This window comes from Podarcis erhardii (genome assembly GCF_964252035.2).
Source record: "Podarcis erhardii genome assembly, chromosome: 17".
NCBI classification, from domain to species: Eukaryota; Metazoa; Chordata; class Lepidosauria; order Squamata; family Lacertidae; genus Podarcis; species Podarcis erhardii.
In genome coordinates, this window is record NC_138515.1 from 28618516 (window position 1) to 28631020 (window position 12505).

Consider the following 12505-nt stretch of genomic DNA (forward strand, 5'->3'; position numbering starts at 1 on the left):
CTGTAAAGCTTTTTTAAAGAACGATTTTCTAAACCACAAAATCCATCTTTCCACGCAGGAAATTATATGGAGGTGAATTACAGCAATCTTACGAATTTCCAACATTCATGTATTCAGTGTGGCAGCAACATACATGAACTTTTCGTAATGATCATGCACTTTTTCAAAAATGTCACTGGAAAAAACATAGGCAAATAAATAGAATGATTAACGGCTATCTAAACCTTATAAACTAGTATCCACTTAAAAAATAAATAAACTAGTATCCACATGTGTAAGGGAATGCTTATTAAAAATTGCACCTATATAGCATTGCACAGCAGTGGAGAATTCTGAAACAACACCGATCTTATGGGGAAGATCCCTAACATATGTAAAAGTGATATTGTAATGACCCACCCAAACTTACTTTGTTAAATCTCTGGGGCGGTTATGTGTGCAATTTGTGTACTTTTTGGACCTTTGGAACTGCTGTACAATATTCTCTATTGAGGGAGAAATCCAGTTGTCTTGATGGATCCTTTTTCCGAATACTCTATGAATGAGATGCAACTTACTTTTATATTCTACTCCTTGGATGAAGAGGGACTGCCCCGCCCCCCAGCAAATACCACATGAGGAAAAGGTTAGATCCCCTCACCATGAATTTTTTCAAACCTGTATGTAAGATGCTGAGTCACATTTAACGCCACCTGTAGTTAGGCTTTTAGTATCTCCATGGAATACTGCTTTGGAGCCCCAGAATAACCCTCTCCCATCTTCCAAAGCAAATGTGGGGCGCACGTGTAAGAAAGAAATTTAACTTCTTGCCAAAGGCGATGGGGATAGGCTGGAAATGACACACCACATAAAAATAACTTAGTAAAGATCTATTTTTCTGTACATTTTGCTTCTAACTCCATCAATACAAACTTGACATATTGCCAATAATGCAGTAAATTCTATATACACCTGAAGATACAAAAACAAAAACGTAACTCAGGACAACAGAGGCAGACTAACGCCTCTCTGCTCATCCTTGGGAGAAGGTTGCTTTGCTTTTGCTAGGAAATTAAGGCTGCGGTGCTTCCTAGAAGTGCAAATAATAATAATAATAATAATAATAATAATAATAACAATAATAATAATAATAATAATAATAATTATTATTATTCTGGAAAATGTTTCAGAAGGCACATGGTGCACACAAGCCCCCCTAGAGTGAAAGACAACATCCCTAAGAGGATTTGAATAATAAGGACACAGGGGTGGGGTCCATGATTTTGGTTGGGGGGTGGGCAGAACCTCAGATTTGTATTGATTTACGGCCCCCCCCCCTTGGCTACGCCCATGGTGGTGTGTGCCCCCCACCCTTTCCCCCCTAAGAAACGACGCATCCCTCTCTCTGGACGTTTCTTATTTGAACTCCTTGTCGATCAGAGTGCCTTTCCCTCTGGCCTTCTTGCCTCCCAGCTCGGCCTCTTCCTGCAGCCGCCTCTTGCAAGCGCCCTCCCTGCGCAGCTGCTTCTGGATCACGCGCGCGTTCTGCGCGTACGACTGGGCCACTTCCTTGGCTTCGATCTCCTCCTCCTCCTCGTCGACGGTGGAGACGGTGACCGAGCCGCACTTGCCCATGTCCTTCGTCCGACGGGTCACCATCACTTTCTCGGGGGGAGGAGGAGGCGGCTGCCGCTGCAGCTGCTTCTGGGCCCAGCCCTGCCCGAACTGGACCAGGGCGCCGTCGACCACGAAGGTGGCGGGCGCGCCGTCGGGCTGGTGGCGGTAGAAGAGGAGCAGCCCGCACCGCGCGCACTTCTTCCGGCACTGCCGCTCGACGCCGCCTCCGTCCCGGCGGAGATAAGCGCCCTCGGGCTCGTCCTCGGTGTTGCAGAGCTTGTAGACGTGCTTGGCGGCGTCGATCACGCGCGCCCGGTCCCGGGGCCTCAGGGGCAGCTTCTCCAGCGCGCAGTCCAGCACCAGCACCATCTGCCCGCACAGGCAGTAATAGACGTGCAGGGGCTTCTCGCCCTCGCCGTACTCCTCGCGGTCGCGCGTATCCGAGCAAGCCAAGGAGCGCGACACCACTTTGGGCATGGCGGGCGGAAAGAGGGGCAAGCCGGCCAGGCAGGCAGGCAGGCAGGCAGGAAGGAGCCCCTCCTTCTCGGATGTATATACGGAGAAATGCAAAATGCCGGCACGCTTTGCACTTCCGACGGAGCTGCTGGGATGCGCCGCTTGCAGCAAGGCGCGCGTTGGCGCACAGAGGAGACGCTTCGCGCAGCGGTTTAGCGCACAGCTGGATGGAGCGCCGCCCTCTCCTTTAAAGGGGGTGGGTCCATGCTGTTTTCAGTTAATTTAACGTCAAGTAATCATTAAATTTAATCCAATCTTCCTGATACTCATTAAATTTAATGTGTTAAGTTAAATTACGGTAACTGAAAACAGCTTGCAGATACTTAATTGGCTTAGGATTTTATTTCAGTTAAGTGATGAATGAATATGTTTAATTTCATAATGTGAAGATCTAAGGATGTTAATGTTTAAATTTTATAAGAACTGTGATTTGGAAAACCGTTAAAAGGATATGCGATGAAATTCAACCAAGGGGAAGCGAGGAAGTCACTTAATAATAATTATAATAAATTCTATTTATATCCCGCCCTCCCCAGCCGAAGCCGGGCTCAGAGCGGCTAACAACAGTAAAACGATAAAACATTCTAAAATCATTTCATTATAAAATTAATTCCAATCAAATTGATGGCAACCATTGGGCTAGAGTTCTATGAGGATTACCAAAGGAGGGGGTCAGACTGTGCCTTGGCCAAAGGCCTGGTGGAACAGCTCTGTCTTGCAGGCCCTGCGGAAAGATGTCAATTCCCGCAGGGCCCTAGTCTCTTATGACAGAGCGTTCCACCAGATTGGAGTCACAGCCGAAAAAGCCCTGGCTCTAGTTGAGGCCAGCCTAACCTCTCTGTGGCCTGGAACCTTCAGGATGTTTTTATTTGAAGACCTTAAGTTCCTCTGTGGGTCTTACCAGGAGAGGCGGTCCCATAGGTACGAGGGTCCTAGGCCATATAGGGCTTTGAAGGTTTAAACCAGCACCTTAAACCTGATCCTATACTCCACTGGCAGCCAGTGCAGCTGGTATAGCACCGGGTGAATGTGATCTCGCAGTGAAGACCCCATAAGGAGTCTCACCGCGGCATTCTGCACCTGCTGGAGTTTCTGGGTGGTTTTGTCAGTCCCCTGTTATGTTTATGGTGTATAATTTTCATGTAAAATAATAAAAATTTATAATAAAAAATAGATATTGGTAGAAAGTGATATTGTTAATGGCCATCTGATTGTGCCAAGCTCTGCCTCCATTTTATAACTCTGCCACCATTTTGTAACCGATGAGCCTCAGTAATTTTCAGCCATCTCAAGGAAGCCCCTCTGCTTTAGCACACACACACACATTGCAAATATAACCAGGCTTAATAGGAGTTCCTATTAATATAACTAGGTTTAGTAGGAGTATTCTCACACAGAGAATACTCAGCTTCTCACTTATATATCATTCCCAGGATATATATATAATGTTAGGTTGTAAATGGGCCTGAAAATCCAGAGGTTACACTGAAACTGGTCCCCAAAGGGCTGTGGTGGAGTGGCTACTGTCTGCTGCAGCAGAGGAAGCAAATGCTTCAGTCAACAGAAGTGAATATGCTTGCTTATGCCTGCCAATTTGTGAAATTGTGGATTAAGGCAACACTGGGCTTAAATCCAGGGAGCGTGAGGACAGCCAAGAGAGCAGGGCTCTTCAAAAGGAGAAGGGTTGCTCTTGAACAAGATGCCTGGAGAGACAAAAGTCCCAGGGGCCAAAGTAAAATGACACCTTGAGGCTCAACGCAGCTTCTGCTAGTTGGAGCACTTTTTAAGGGTGTCCCTTCGGCCTTAAACAGAGGAGTCCCCAGGGCCCCTCACTTTTGAGAAAGGAATTTGTTTAGCAGAAGCATCAAAACTCCTCAGGAATCCTCAAACAATAGAGGGACTGTTCTCCAACCACAGAGGAAGAGAAACCTGTTTATCTATTTTCATTAGAGAGCATCAGGGGATTTTTGAGGCACTGTTTCTGATGCGTCATATAAGATACAGGTTAATAACATTGGAAAAACCATCTTGATCTGGTGTCGCTTGGATATCTTGCAGAGCCCCAGTGCTCTTTCCCTACCCACATAAAATTTTAAAAACCAAGTGAAAAAAGGTAGTAAGTTATTTATTTAGTAGCTGCAGTGTTTCACAGCATTGCTGGAGAAAGCTTGCTCACTATTTTGTCACATTTTGATTTGTCTTAAAGCTATTGATTTTGGCTTTTTCTCCTTATGGAATGACACAACTTCCTCTCTCTGTGTGTGTGCGCGCACAGACACATGCGCACACGCTTTATTAAATGAAATATGGATTGTACAAAGACATATTTTCTCATGTCAAGTCCAAATGTATTGCTAATCTTCAGTTCTAGTAGAAATGGGGTGACATTGTCTACATTCCCCATACTAGCCATAGTTCAATAAAGTTCTATCATGTCCACAAATTTTAGCATTTTTTCCTACTCCAAACGATTCCAAAGACTGGAACTAACTAGCTAACTAAAATCCCACCTGTTAGCCTGATGGAACCTAAGGTGGCTTACAGATAAAAAGAAGAACCACTGAAAACATAGAAAAAGCAACTATTAAAATACAATGAAACACTGATAGGATGAATATTTTTTTGCGGGATGTCCCAACCATGTCATAATTTTAGCTGATTGTTGCTAAACTTCTAGCTACATGATTATTATTTTTTTTAAAGATGTGGTGAGCTGAAACTGGATACTTCTCTCATTATACCAGTAATTGTTATTATCACTCTGGTCAGTGACCGAAAACGATTCATTCATTCATAATTATTATTTCATTGCAATACAGTAAGATCGCAACTTGCGCTCATTTAACTTGTGTGTATTCAGCTTTTACACGCATGGCAAATAAATAAATAAAAGGGCAGCGTTCTGGGAAAAATGACTTTCACAACCCCATGCACCATTGAGCCCAATGTGTTTTGCCTATAGGCGATATTTGCTTTAGGCACGATCCCTGGAACTTAACCCCCCACATAAGTTGCAAGCTTACTGTATATCAAGGCTCACTAGTTAACTGGACTTCAGCACTCAAGTCAGAAAATGGAGCTTTTGCTTGGCAATAGTAATAGGAAAACAACAACGGGGAAAAGGACTTCATTTGCTTTTGCAGTAACAAAACAACATCAGTCTTATATGGAAACCAGCGCAGTGAAGGGTTACAAGGATAACTGAGAATTTTTCTTTATTTTATTATTGCATTTGTATTTATGCCTTGATGACTACCGTATGTAATTTGATAGTGTATTTATTTACCTGGTTTCACGCTTAAAGTCATTGTGGTGTACTGTTAGAGTGGGTGGAACTAGATACAATGGTGACTATAGCCAGAATGAAATGTGTGAGGAGTTTGCAGGATTGCATCTTTGCATGTTCAGACCCAGAAACCTCCCCACTAAATAAATTCACACTTGACTCAGATTTTGGTTTTTCACAGAATTTAGGCCACAACTTTATTGATTACAGAAAGTGAATGTTTGCATAGGCTCTGGTTCGACTAGCTCCCTGCCATGCAGGTAGCGCTGACCCAGGGCACCAACATAGGTCAGCCAAGGGTGAACACCTGGATAAGCGGAAAGCCAGGAACGGGCTAACTCCGCCACCCAAATATCCCCCTGGACTCAGGCATGGGCACAACCCCATCTCAGGGGTTGACCAAACCATTGAGTCCCTGGATTCCTTTAATGGAATACCCTTCACATAGGGATGGTGAGAGCGTTCTCCCATCCCTATCACCTGAACCAGAGCCTATCCGCAACCTTACCAGTTGTGACAATTTGCTACGCGGCAGGCGAAACCCAAATGGCAACAGCCAATCAGCCAAGTGGGGGAAATTCCTGCCGTGCCCCTGTCCCAACGACAGACGACACACGACGGCATAGCAAGGTCAAGCGCAAAGCCCTAAAAGTAGGGAGAGGTGAACGGGTGTTCCTAATGCACGTGCCGAAAGAAGAAGCTCTGCATGGGTATAAATAGGTCCCTCGAACCGTTTGGACTGCATCCCATTGGCCAGATTGCACCCAGCTACGAGGGACCTACCAATCCGTTGTTGTGGCTGACAAACTGTACCCACCCACAACACAGGGTGTCGGTTTCCAGCTCTCACCACAATACGTGCCCTCTTTAAGGGAGGACCCGATTTATCACCCCCCCCTTTCTCTCTCTCTCTGCTTCCCCCTCCCTCCAAATCTCTCTGTGTTTTTTGGGACGTGTGTCCCCCCCCCTTCAGTTACTGAATTGCTTGCCGAGGGCCCAAAGTGATTCCTTGTACAGTAAGCCAATATAGGTGTCTGAAAAGATAATAAACTTCAGATTCTGCCAGGCTCCATTGGGCGTAGTAGCCAGGATTTATTGAGTGGGGGGCAGGCTTTATGTTAGGGAGGGTCAGAACCGAGTTATCAGCGATGCAATTGGTCAGTTACTTAAGCATTTTTATTTATTTAGTTGATTTATGGGGAAGGGGAAGCTGCACCCTCTGGCTATGCCCATCCATTAAAGGTAAAGGTAAAGGTACCCCTGCCCGTACGGGCCAGTCGTGTCCGACTCTAGGGTTGTGCGCCCATCTCACTTAAGAGGCCGGGGGCCAGCGCTGTCCAGAGACACTTCCGGGTCACGTGGCCAGCGTGACGAAGCTGCTCTGGTGAGCCAGCACCAGCGCAGCACACGGAAACGCCGTTTACCTTCCCGCTATAAAGCGGTACCTATTTATCTACTTGCACTTAGGGGTGCTTTCGAACTGCTAGGTGGGCAGGAGCTGGGACCGAAAGACGGGAGCTCACCCCGCTGCGGGGATACGAACCGCTGACCATACGATCAGCAAGCCCTAGGCACTGAGGTTTTACCCACAGCGCCACCCGCGTCCCTATGCCCATCCATTATGACTGGGAAATTCTGCCAGATTCAGCCTATACTGTATTTGTTCTGGCACCACCCCTAAGTCAGCATTCTACCCCCAGGGTTCAGGAACTGAGCAAACCCTTAAGTTTACCCCCAGTTCTTTGCAGCTTTGCTCTTCAGATTCCAATACTCCAAGTTCTCACCCCAAGGTCTCTGTGCCTCAGAACTGCTTTGATTAACTGCTCAATTTCTCAATTGTTTATCTTCTATACATACCAGCGGGAGGCCCATTCTCCACTGGAAAGAGAACAGTACTACAGTAGCTAGAATAACAAGAGGGGGGGGGGAATTGCTGTCGGGCCACTGGCCGTTCTCTCAAGGAAATGGACCGTTCTGCCAAATTAATGTTTTTCTACACAGTGTTGCGGTGGGGGGTGGGGTGCAATAGTTCAGGTTTCTGTATGTCACAATCCAAGTTCCTATGCACACACACACACACACACACACACACAGTCACAATACAATGAAAAACAACCATCCAAGGTTGGGGGGGGGGAGGGCGTGACACACACAGAGAGAACAAGTAATTTGGCCATCCATTTGATTATACTTGCTTCCTGGCTTTTGTTTGGTTGGATTAATGCAGACTCTCAAGCGTTTAGAACAGGGGTCAGCAACCTTTTTCAGCCGTGGGCCGGTCCACCGTCCCTCAGACCTTGTGGGGGGCCGGACTATATTTTGGAAAAAAAAATATGAAGAAATTCCTATGCCCCACAAATAACCCAGAGATGCATGTTAAATAAAAGGACACATTCTGCTCATGTAAAAACACGCTGATTCCCGGACCGTCTGTGGGCTAGATTTAGAAGGCGATTGGGCCGCATCTGGCCCCCGGGCCTTAGGTTGCCTACCCTTGGTTTAGAAGATGGAAGTAGAGACATTCTTGGGAACTTATGAAAGCCCTATTTCCCAATGCAGGACCACAGCCTGGGGAAATGTGTGCATCCCTGACACAGACATGTTCATCTTGCGGGCCTTTTCCTTCCAAACACCAGTTGCTACAAACCACGGGTGTTTGTAGAGTGCTCTTGTGCTCATGTTCTGCTTACTGGTTTCCCACAGTCATGTGGTTGGCTACTGTGAGAACAAGATGCTGGACCAAATGGGACGTTGGCCTGATCCTGCAGGCTATTATTATGTTCCTCTCCCATGCTGAATTAGTTTCCTCTTCAAACATCTGTACTGCCCTGATTTGGAATACAGTGGTACCTCGGGTTACAGACTCTTCGGGTTACAGACGCTTCAGGTTACAGACTCCGCTAACCCATAAATACAGTGGTACCTTGGGTTACATACGCTTCAGGTTACATACACTTCAGGTTATAGACTCCACTAACCCAGAAATAGTACCTCAGGTTAAGAACTTTGCTTCAGGATGAGAAAATAAATCGTGCTCCGGCGGCACAGCGGCAGCAGGAGGCCCCATTAGCTAAAGGGGTGCTTCAGGTTAAGAACAGTTTCAGGTTAAGAACGGACCTCCGGAACGAATTAAGTACTTAACCCGAGGTACCACTGTACATGTTATAGAAGTTATGTATTTCTATACACTCAAACCTTGGCTCCCAAACACCTCTGTTTTTTAACGTTTCGGCTTCTGAACACTGAAAACCCGGAACTAAATGCTCTGGTTTCTGAAAGTTTTTCAGAGGCTGAACGTCCAACGCAGCTTCCGCCTGAGTTCAGGAAGCTCCTGCGACCAATCAGAAGCTGCGCGTCAGTTGTTTAACATTTCGGAAGCTGAATGGGCTTCCGGAATGGATAATGTTCGACAACCGAGGTTTGACTGTACCACTTCTAAGTAAGTGTGTACTATCCCAGGCTAAGTTGGGAGTAAACCCTAGGGGGAAATCTGTAACCATGGCCTTGTGGGACATCTTCAGAAGAAGAAAAGGCTAAGGGGTAAAACCTACACAAATCTGGAGGTGAGTCCCTAAAACCAGAGGTTTTCAACCTTTTTGAGTCCATGGCTCCCTTAACCAACCACATTCTTTCTGCAGCACCCTGTGGGGCTCAGGAGCCCAGTTATGTCACCCCTTGCCTGCAGAGCAGGCAGCCTCTTACCCCTTTTTTGAACACCCTTCCTTGTGGAGTGTTCCCTCAGCCTCCTCTCCCCTCTCCTTGGGAGTCCTTTGGTCAGCAGCTTCCATCCCTGGTCTCTGTGCTGCCCACCCCGCCCCCAAAAGAGGTGTTTCCCAGAGGCACCATTCGCCTGTGGAGCTTGTAGCCAGGGCTGCTGCAATAAACAGCTGTGTGAGCCTTTGGGAGGCAGAGATGGGAGAGGGCATCAGAGGACGGAGGGAAGGAAAGAGGGACAGAGGCCAGTGTTGCCCGCAGGCCGCGGCACTCCTGACTATCGGCACCCCAGGGTCTTGACATCTGAGCAGTCCAGGACCTCCATACACACTGCCTAGACTTGCACCCTAGAGAGGTCACTTTGTTGCTGCTAATGCAGCAAAAGCAATGCAGGAGGCAGCGGTTACGAGTTACTGTTCTCTGCAGCCACAACAGGTGCTGTGATTCTTTAGCAGTTTCACTTCACCTCCAGAGTCACACCCCGTTTTCTTTTGAGACAGACAGATGGCAACAGCAGAAATCCCAGAGCAACTATTAGTTGGAGCAGGAATGGTTTCTAGCAAAGTGAGAGGAAGTGGCAGTTCTTTATCTGTCCAATAGCTAAGGCTAGGCTGTTCTGCTCTTTGTGGCCCTCGTTCCTGCCACTGACGAAGGGGGAAAGAGTTCCTGTCTCCTGTACATCCAGGAGACCATATAACACTGGTCTTGAAAGACCTACATTGACTCCCAGTACGTTTCCGAGCACAATTCAAAGTGTTGGTGCTGACCTTTAAAGCCCTAAACGGCCTTAGTCCAGTATATCTGAAGGAGCGTCTCCACCCCCATCGTTCTGCCCTGACACTGAGGTCCAGCACCAAGGGCCTTCTGGCGGTTCCCTCACTGTGAGAAGCCAAGTTACAGGGAACCAGGCAGAGGGCCTTCTCGGTAGTGGCACCCGCCCCGTGGAACGCCCTCCCACCAGATGTCAAAGAGAACAACAACTACCAGACTTTTAGAAGACATCTGAAGGCAGCCCTGTTTAGGGAAGCTTTTAATGTTTGATGTATTACAGTATTTTAATTTTTTTTTTTTTGAAGCCGCCCAGAGTGGCTAGGGAAGCCCAGCCAGATGGGCGGGGTATAAATAAATTATTATTATTATTATTATTAATAATAATAATAATACTAATACTCTAAGGTGCTACTGGAAGGAATTTTTTTATTTTGCTTATACAGTATTTTATCTTATTGAAACCTATATACCTCTTGATTGAAATAAAACCTCTAAACAGTTTACAAGAACTATTAAAAAATGCCAGTAAATAAATTTTAAAACAATTTAAAATATTATAAAATAATTAAAATTAAGCCTAAAGGAAGTCATCAACATCTACCTGTCTAGACAGGCTTGCCTTCACAGAAATGTGTTACGCAGACGATGAGAAGAGTGCAGAGATGTCTGCATGATGTTAATAGGCAGGAAACTCCAAAGTATAGGTGCTGCCATACTAAAAGGTTGATTTCTCACAATTGTGGAACAAGTGTTTTGTGGCACCTGCTATACTGCCAGTTCTGCATATCAAAGCAGTTGAGTGGGCATGTATTGAGGAAGGCAATCACACAATTATATGTTAATTCTCCCTTATTAAAATTAATAAACAAAAGCAACAAAATGCAAATAAAAAGTGATGGGAACATCATTTTTAAGTTTTGCCAGCAGGCGATAGGTATATTTATAGTGACATGGGTGCTGGCCAATCTGTGCTACTCAGATCCACCATTAGTTACAAACTTGCAAAATTAATTTTGTGCAATCTGATCCTGGAGGAAATCCCAGAAATCCCATGCAGACCAGTTCCACTGCTCTGCAAATGTTACATCTTATGTAGGATAGGCTCTCTGGAGCGCTTCAACAGTATAATCACACTGAACAGAAGTTTGGCCTGGCCCATCCCCTCCCTCCTTCATCCTAAGTCTGAATATTTATTAAAACCAACAAACCGTGCTGTCCAATGGGACAGATACAGCAGAAGGCAAGGAGACCAGAATAGGCAAAACCAGAGGCAGAATCATGCCCTAAGTGGCTGTAACTCATAAGGCAGGCAGGTAGGGGCTGTCTAGGGCAGGCTGAGGTTGGTGGGGCAGTGCCCCATTTGCACAAGCCCCCACTGATAAAAAAAAACCTCTAACAAACTTAGAAGCTTTTCTAGCTTCTCCATCACAGCTTGTCTGAATGCACTTGCTAGACAGCTAAAGTAGCTAGAAACCTGAAATTAGACTGCTTGTTCAAGAGCCGATCCATCATCACCAACTCATAGACACATAAGAAGACTGAAGATCCCCTTTCAAGTGATAATCCTTCTCAAAAAACCACAAAAAAATCCACCTTACTGTAACACAGAGATATTGCCAGAAGAGGCTGACTCACAGAATTTGTTGTTGTTGTTGTTGCTGCTGCTGTTATATTTTTAAATATCCCACCTTTCCCCAGACTGGGACTCACAAGGCAGCTTACAGAAAAAAAATACAAAAACACAGATAAAAGTAGTGAAAGCTAAAAACATAGAAAAGATGATAATTTAAAAGGAATTGTCTTTTTTCTTTTTTTACGTTTGCTAGTTTTAATTCTACAGTGGTACCTCAGGTTAAGTACTTAATTCGTTCCGGAGGTCCGTTCTTAACCTGAAACTGTTCTTAACCTGAAGCACCACTTTAGCTAATGGGGCCTCCTGCTGCCGCTGCGCCGCCGGAGCCCGATTTCTGTTCTCATCCTGAAGCAAAGTTCTTAACCTGAAGCACTATTTCTGGGTTAGCGGAGTCTGTAACCTGACGCATATGTAACCTGAAGCGTATGTAACCTGAGGTACCACTGTATTAGCATTAAAACTATGTATCTTCTAATTCTATTAAAAATACAGGCAGCAGCAACAACAAAAATATCACAGCACCAGCCCTTTCCTTAAAAACAGTCAGTTCCTAAAGACCTAAAGAATCAGTCTAACTTTCCCAAGAAGAGAGTTCCAAAGTCCATTTTCATATGTCTTGGGAGGCCAGCTACAGTTATACCAACTGAGTAGCATTAACACCCCCAAAGGCTCTTGTTTCTCCCACAGCCACATCCTTGAGGTCAAGGAGAGATCCTGCAAGTCTCACTTTCCGCTTGCTGTTTTGCTTCTGGCCCACATCACTGCATTTCAGCTCCCAACTCAGGTTCTTTCCTTCTGACAATCTCTGAGTTCAGGGAGGTGCCCCACCCATTTTTCATCTGGCACAGAGCTCCCTTTCCTTTGTTCTCTTAATGCCCCATCACCCAGGTGATCACCTCCTTGGGCTTATGTTTTAACATTTGCTGGAACCAGGGATTAGAAGGAACTCCCTCCCCCCCCCAAACTCATAAATATATGAAGTCCCACCA

General features: G+C 45.8%; 1 pseudogene across 1 annotated transcript; it reads right to left on the reverse strand.

Moving 5' to 3' along the window:
- Positions 1 to 664: 664 nt before the first annotated feature.
- LOC309332657 (STING ER exit protein pseudogene) lies at positions 665 to 2119 on the reverse strand (annotated as a pseudogene). Its single transcript has one exon. The product of its transcript is annotated as an STING ER exit protein pseudogene (transcript).
- Between the last annotated feature and the right edge of the window lie 10386 nt (positions 2120 to 12505).